This window comes from Nicotiana sylvestris, chromosome 5 (assembly GCF_000393655.2).
Source record: "Nicotiana sylvestris chromosome 5, ASM39365v2, whole genome shotgun sequence".
In the NCBI taxonomy this organism is placed as follows: domain Eukaryota; kingdom Viridiplantae; phylum Streptophyta; class Magnoliopsida; order Solanales; family Solanaceae; genus Nicotiana; species Nicotiana sylvestris.
The window spans coordinates 101,702,038-101,710,466 of NC_091061.1; positions in this window are offsets into that span (position 1 = coordinate 101,702,038).

An 8,429-nucleotide genomic window follows, 5' to 3' on the forward strand; every position below is an offset into this window, starting at 1 on the left:
TGCTCCACCTGAACTTGAAGAAGGAGTGAAGACGATAGTTGATGCCTTAAAAGAAGTTAACCTTGGCACCGATGAGGATCCAAGACCCACCTACCTAAGTGCTTTACTAGAAGCTGATGAAGAGAGCACTTATATTGAGTTACTCAAAGAATTCAGGGATGTCTTTGCTTGGAATTACAAAGAGATGCCTGGCTTGGACCCGAAAGTAGCAGTCCATCACCTTGCAGTCAAAAATGGTGCTCGCCCTGTTAAACAAGCTCAAAGGCGTTTTAGGCCGGGTTTGGTTCCCCTGATTGAAACTGAAGTTAACAAACTCATTGAAGCTGGATTTATTCGGAAAGTTAAATACCCAACATGGGTTTCAAGTATTGTCCCTGTAAGGAAGAAGAATGGCCAGATTCGAGTATGCGTTGACTTCAGGGACCTCAATAATGTATGTCCCAAAGATGAATTCCCCCTTCCTATTCCAAAGTTGATGATCAATGCTACTAGTGGTTACGAGGCAATATCTTTCATGAACGGTTCATCGGGCTATAACCAAATTCGCATGGCACCAAAAGATGAAGAGCTTACTACGTTTCGCACCCCCAAGGGTATTTATTGCTATAAGGTAATAACTTTTGGCTTGAAGAATGTTGGTGCTACTTACCAAAGGGCTATGCAGAATATTTTCGACGATCTTCTCCACAAGAATGTCGAATGCTATGTTGACGACTTGGTGGTGAAATCAAGAGAGAAGGGCGACCACATGAAGGACTTGAGGATGGTATTTGAATTGCTCTGAAGGTACCAACTTAGGATGAATCTATTGAAATGTGCCTTTAGAGTTACTTCTGGAAAGTTCCTTGGTTTCATTGTCCGACATCGAGGGATCGAAATTGATCAAGCCAAAGTGGATGCCATTTTGAAAATGCCTGAGCCTCGAGATAAGCATGAATTGAAAAGTCTGCAAGGAAAGCTAGCATATCTTAGAAGATTCATATCAAACCTGGTTGGGAGGCGCCAACCATTTAGTCACCTCATGAAGAAAGGCGTTCCTTTCAAGTGGGATCAAGCTTGTAGCAATGCCTTCGAAAGTATCAAAACCTACTTGATGAAGCCTCCAGTTTTAGCAGCTCCTATACCGGGAAAGCCATTGATACTATACATTGCGGCACAAGAAAGGTCTGTTGGAGCACTGTTGGCCCAAGAAAATATTGAGGGGAAAGAAAACTCTCTTTACTACTTGAACAGGATGATGACACCTAACGAGTTGAACTATTCGCCGATTGAAAAGTTGTGTTTGGCGCTAGTCTTCACAATTCAAAAGTTGAAGCACTACTTTCAAGCTCATGTTGTCCGTCTTGTTTCTAAAGCAAATCCCATCAAGTTCGTGATGTCAAAACCTGTTCTTAGTGATCGACTAGCGTGACGGTACCTCCAATTTCAACAATTCGAGATTTTGTACATCCCTCAAAAGGCTGTAAAAGAACAAGCATTGGCAGACTTCTTGGCAGATCATGCGATACCTGATGACTGGGAGCTAACTGATGAACTACCTGATGAGGATGCAATGGTCGTTGAAGTTCAACCTCCATGGAAGATGTATTTTGATTGTGCTGCGCATCATGGGAGAGCCGGGCCTGGTGTAGTATTTGTCACTCCTCAAGGTGAAGTCTTGCCCTACTCATTCACCTTGACACAACTCTGTTCTAACAATGTTGCTGAATATCAAGCATTAATACTTGGGCTTTAAATGGCCGTTGATATGAAGCAATTGCAATTGCAAGTCTTTGGTGACTCCCAGTTAGTGGTCAATCAGCTTTTGGGTAGTTACGAGGTTAAGAAGCCTGAACTACGCCCATATCATGATTACGCAAAAAGGTTGATAGGGTGGCTCAGCGATGTGACTATTCAGTATGTACCAAGGAAAGAAAATAAGAAGGCTGATGTTTTAGCTACTCTAGATTCATCATTAGCCTGCCTGGCCAAGCGCAAGTTACCATCTGCCAAAAATGGGTAGTACCGCCGCCAAATGAGGTCGAAGGTGAAGATAATGAACTCAAGCATCTTGTTGTTGTTTCTGAAGTTGAGAAAGAAGAATGGCGACAACCCATTATCGACTACTTATGCTATGGGATACTTCCAGAAAATCCGAGGAGAAGGACTGAAATCCATCGTAGTGCACCTCGTTTCCTTTACTATAAGGATACTCTATACAGAAGGTCGTTCGAGGGAGTACTCTTGCGATGCCGAGAAGAAGAAGAAGCTCTCCAAGCTTTGCAAGAGGCACATTCTGGGGTATGTGGGTCACACCAGTCCGAACCAAAGCTCCACTTTCATATAAAAAGGATGGGATATTATTGGTCAATGATGGTAAAAGATTTCTTAGACTACGCTCGAAGATGCAAGGCTTGTCAATTCCATGCGAATTTTATTCATCAACCTCCTGAAGTGTTGCACCCGACTGTTGCATCCTGGCCATTTGACGCTTGAGGATTGGATGTTGTTGGACCACTACCAAAGTCCTCAGGTGGGCACCTATACATCTTGGCTGCAACTGACTACTTCTTAAAATGGGTTGAAGTTGTTGCTCTTAAGGAAGTAAAAAAGGAAAATGTTGCAAGTTTCATCCGAGTAAACATTATTTATCGCTTTGGCATTCCTCGTTACATAATAACGGATAATGGAAAGCCATTAGATAATAGGTTGATGAACAGGATTTGTGATCTCTTTGGCTTCAAGCAACGTAACTCTTCGATGTACAATGCTGCCGCCAATGGTCTAGCTGAGGCATTCAACAAGACTCTATGCAACTTGTTAAAGAAAGTTGTCTCCAAATCCAAACGAGATTGGAATGACCATATAGAAGAAGCTCTATAGGCCTATAGAACGACTCATCGCACGCCAACATAGGAGACTCCTTATTCAGTCGTTTATGGAGTCGAAGCCGTCTTGCCACTTGAGCGTCAAATACCTTCGTTATGACTGGCTATTCAAGAAGGGATCATTGATGAAGAAAATGCTCGACTTCGATTATCAGAGTTGGAAGCTCTTGATGAAAAGAGATTGGAAGCTCAACAGAGTCTTGAATGTTATCAAGCTCGATTGTCTCGCACCTTCAATAAAAGAGTTCGTCCGAGATCCTTTCAAGTAGGAGATCAAGTCCTTGCCGTACGAAGACCCATAATTACTTCCCATAAACCTTTAAGGAAGTTCACTTCAAAATGGGATGGGTCATATGTCGTACAAGAAGCTTATTCAAGTGGGGCTTACAAGCTGGTTGATGCAGATGGTATGAGAATCGGCCCTATCAATGGCAAGTTTTTGAAGAAGTATTATCCATGAAGTTGCAAGTCATAATGCTCCTCGATGTACGAGCCTAAACTGCAAGTCATGATGCTCTTCGACGTACGAGCCTAAACTGCAAGTCATGACGCTCCTCGACGTACGAGCCTAAACTGCAAGTCATGATGCTCCTTGACGCATGAGCCTAAACTGCATGTTGCCACACTCCTGGCCTGCAAGAGTATAAACTGTGTACGGCCCAAAAAAAAAGTCCACTAGGTTGAAAATCTCGAAAGAGGCGTCCTATGCAAAAGTTAGGACGTAAAAATAAATAAAAAAAAAACTACCCAGTCTGAACTACGGTATGACTTGATCCTCTTCACCGAGGTACGTAGGCAGGTTAGAGTTTCATTCTAAGTTTAGTCGCATAAGTTCAAAAGATACATATTGCCCCAATTGTTGTTCGAATGAAGTATGAAGGAATGTAAGATCAAACTAAAATGCCATCCTCCTACTGAACTTTGACCTCTTTTGATTTAAAGGGGGCGACCCTCCATGGTAAATTGATATCTTCGATGGGCCGATATTAGGAGGATGTCAAGTATTTGCATTAAAGTCCAGGGATTCTTTATGTCTTTAAGTTCACCAAACCTTCAAGTTTGTTGGTCTCCAAGTCCACCCTCTGCCTTAAAAAAAGGGGAAGAGAAGAGAGACATCAAAAGGAAACACAAGTCTAAGGAAAGGATTGCTTGGCACAACGTTTCAAATTCAGTGAGACTTAAGTCTAGTTTTCTTGAAATCAACAAAGTTGAAGTCTTCAAATCCGTTGATCTTCAAGTTGAAATATTTAGGCCCTCCAAGTCTCAAAGTTGAAGTCTTCAAGTCCGTCGGTCTTCAAGTTGAAGTCTTTAAATTCGATGATCTTCAAGTTGAAATATTTAGGCGTTCCAAGTCTCAAAGTTGAAGTCTTCAAGTTCGTCGGTCTTCTAGTTTCAGTCTTCAAATTCGTCGATCTTAAAGTTGAATTGTTCAAGCCCTCCGAATCTTCGAGTTGTAGTCTGCAAAGTTCGCCAAATCTTCAAAGTTTTCCAAGTGTTCAAGTCGATGTTGTCTTCGAGTTGAAGCTTTATAACTTTCCAATCTTAAGGTGGACATATAAGTCCCTTTGCACCTTAAGTTGGCCTCGCCGATAGTTGAGCCATATTGAGAGTAATCTCTCCAAGAATTGGACCACATTGAGAGTAATCTCTCCAAGAATCGGGCCATTTTGAGAGTAATCTCTCCGGTAGTCGGGCCATGAGAGTAATCTCTCCGATATTCGGGCAAAGATGAATACTCATCCCCTCACACCCCAAGATTGTCTTATTCATGCGTGGATCATCTTATTGAAGAAAAACATATCTTTCTCGCTTGACCTACAAAAGAAAAAAGAAAAAAAAAAGAAAAAAAGAAAAAAGACAACAAAGAAGAAAGCACAAGAAAAGAAGAAGAAATTACCTTCGCGTTAATGCTTCTGAGTCCACAAAAAATAGACTCAAGTGGCTTACAAATACTGCGAATTGATATTCACAACCGGAGAGCATGCATCTATATATATAGATGTCGAGGATAGGTTGCAAGGACATATTAACGATGTGGGAGTCAGTAATGCAATTTGTCTCCTAAAAGGATTAGTTAGTCATTGGCTACTTCAAGTTCAAGTGGGATTTGAAGACTATCAAACACTCCTTATTTGCTTGGTGATGTGCGGATAGCGGCATTCCTATATGAATAGGAGTCCTTTGACTCTGGATGGCCACATAAAGAATTGTTATGACAAATGAAACTTTTCTTAGTACAAAGAATGGAAAACGTTTACGTTGTGTATACTTAATGCAAGGAATGGAATTTAAAGTGTAGAAACGTTTCATGAATACTTTGTCTTACGTGATGATTGATGGTTTGGTCATTATGTGTACATATACATGCCAATAGTAACATGGAAATTCTTTTCTTAGCTTGAGGAAAGTAAAGAGTCAATACGAGATAATTTTTAGAAGACAAATATGTCTATTGGGTATACTTCAAGCCTAGTCTTCAAAAGTTTAGATATCTCGATAAGTCTTGAAGCAGGGGGCATTTATAGGCATGTAAAATTTATTGAATTTAAATTCAGTAAATAATTTGGACTATATTTAAATATACTAGTCCAAATAAATATTATGGGCTAATATAATTGGATTAATTATATAAGACCAATATTATTGGGCTAGCCCATTTAATTGGGCTAAAGTGATGAGCTCACTTCATTAAGCCCAAGATGTCATCTTCCTAGAGGCCCAGTTTGGTGCCACGTGTCAAATGACGTGGCGCGCCAAGTCAAACAGAAGAACCAATGGGATCATGCCACGTGTCAAAATGACAAGGCATGTCCAGTCACGCTAAAAGGCCAATGAAATCGCGCCACGTGTGCAAGTGACATGTTCTAGCCAATCAAATACAGTCATGTCACACATCAATTTGATTGGTCGGAAAGAGTTTGTTCTTATCACAATTCTTCCCTTCCACAACTATAAATAGGGGTCTTCATAACTTAGAAAAGAGACTAGAAGTTATAACAAGAAGCAAGAGAGAGCTCGTGGATCAAACGCCGCAAATTTCTCTACAAGTTTCAGGCTTCAAGTTCAAGTTCAAGAAATCAAGTGCAAGTTCAAGAACGAAGAACAAATCAATGTCAAGTTCAAGCAATCAAGTTCAAGCTCAAGAACAAGATCATCGTTCGAGGCAACAAATACATATTCAAGATCAAGCTCAAAGGCCCTTGAATTTATTTACTATTGAAAAGTAGAATCAGGGGATTCATAGAGATTGTAACACTCAAATATTTGAAATAAAATACTAAGATTGTTGCGATATTTTTCGGTCTTGATCTTATTTTCTCGACGCAAATTTATTGTCTACAATCCCCAATTTGAATTGGTAGTTTTTTTTTTTATATAAATAATAAACTAAAACTAATTTTCGATTTTAGAGAGGAAAAAACGTGTTTAATTGTGCCATGTAGAATTAGTTATTATTTTGAAATTTTAAAATAAAAAAATGTGTCTTTTACGTTTTTTATAAAAAATAAATTTGAACCTCCAAATTAGTTGGAGGTTTATCTTGAAATTGGACAAATGTTCATTTTATGTGTTGACACTTGGCACAATAACATGAATTTGCTTCTCCTGTTATATATAGATAGACTAGTCTCTCTGAAGTGCGTTGCACGCTAATATCATATGATTATTATATGTTTTGTATTGCAAAATACTGAATCTTTATCAAATGCAAGTTTAAGAATTTTTGTTTGATTTATAAAGGTATTTGAACACACATTAATTGCAAATTAATGTTTATTTTATAATTTTATCTATTATTTTAACTTTACTTTTAAATAGAAAATTTGAAGCAAAAAGTTTTGTTTGATTATTGTAGGCATATAAATTTTACTTAAAATTAAATCCATAAAATAATTTGGACTATATTTTAAATTCAAGATATATTAGTCGAAATAAATATTATGGGTTAATATATAAGTGAATTAATTATATAAGTCCAATACATATGGGTTAAATAAATAAGTCTTAATCCATTGGGCTAGCCCATTTAATTTGGCTAAAGTAATGAGCCCACTTTATCAAGCCCAAGATGAAATCTTCCTAGAGGCCCAGTTTGGTGCCACGTGGCAAATGACGTGGCGCGCCAAGTCAAGCGGAAGAGCCAATAGGATCATGCCACGTGTCAAAATGACAAGGCATGCCAAGTCACATTAAAAGGCTAGTGAAATCGCACCACGTGTGCAAGTGACATGTTCTGGCCAATCAAATGTGGTCATGTCACACTTCAATTTGATTGGTCGGAAAGAGTTTGTTTTTATCACAACTCCTACCTTCCACAACTATAAATAGGGGTCTTCATAACCTAAAAAAGACACCAAACAAGAAGCAAGAAAGAGCTCGGTGGATCAAACGCCGCAAATTTCTCTACAAGTTTCAAGCTTCAAGCAATCAAGTTCAAGCTCAAGAACGAATCAAGGTCAAGTTCAAGCAATCAAGCTCAAGCTCAAGAACAAGATCATCGTTCGTGGCAACAAATATAGATTCAAGATCAAGCTCAAAGGCCCTTGAATTTATTTACTATTGAAAAGAAGAATCAGAGGATCCATAGAGATTGTAACACTCAAATATTTGAAATAAAATACTACGATTGTTGCAATTTTTTTCGGTCTTGATTTTATTTTCTAGACGCAATTTATTTTCTACAAATTCTGGCATGCCCAGTGGGACAATCTCTACCTCTCATCTCAACTTTTCAATCACCAAAGTCCGAGAACATTGAAATGGCTTCAAAGAAAATCAACTCCGGTTCAACTTCCACCAAGGTTGCTAACTCCAGGTTCTACGCTGATGTGGAAAGCATCCTCGATGTTACCTTTGGAAGCTTCAGACCAGTTGCGAGGAGAAAAGTAAGCTTTTTAGGACAACAAGCACCCCAAGTGCCGTCCGCATTAAAGAATGAGACTCAAGCAATCTTTTCCTTATACTTGTGTTTCCTTTTTATGCCTCTCTTCTGTTCCCCCCTTTTTTTAAGGCAAAGGGCGGAATTGGAGACTAAAAAACTTGAAGGTTTGGCGAACATAAAGACATAGAGAATCCCTGGACTTCAATGCAAATACTTGATATCCTCCTAAAATCGGCCCATTGAAGATATCAATTTACCATGGAGAGTTTACCCCTTTAAATCAAATGAGATCAAAGTTCAATAGGAGGATGGCATTTCAGCTTGATCTTACATTCCTTCATACTTTCTTCGAATAACAACCGGGGCAGTATGTATCTTTTGAACTTATGCGACTGAACTTAGAATAAAATTCTAAGCTACCTACGTACCTCAGTGAAGAGGATCAAGTCATACCGTAGTTTAGACTGGGTGATTTTTTATTTTTTTTTTATTATTTTTTTTATGTCCTAACTTTTCCTAGGCCACCTCTTTCGAAGTTTTCAACCTAGCGGACTCCTTTTTTTGTATGGGTCGTATACAGTTTAGACTCATGCGGGCCAGGAGTGTAGCAACATGCAGTTTAGGCTCATTCATCAAGGAGCATTGCAACTTCAAGGATAATACTTCTTTAAAAACTTGCC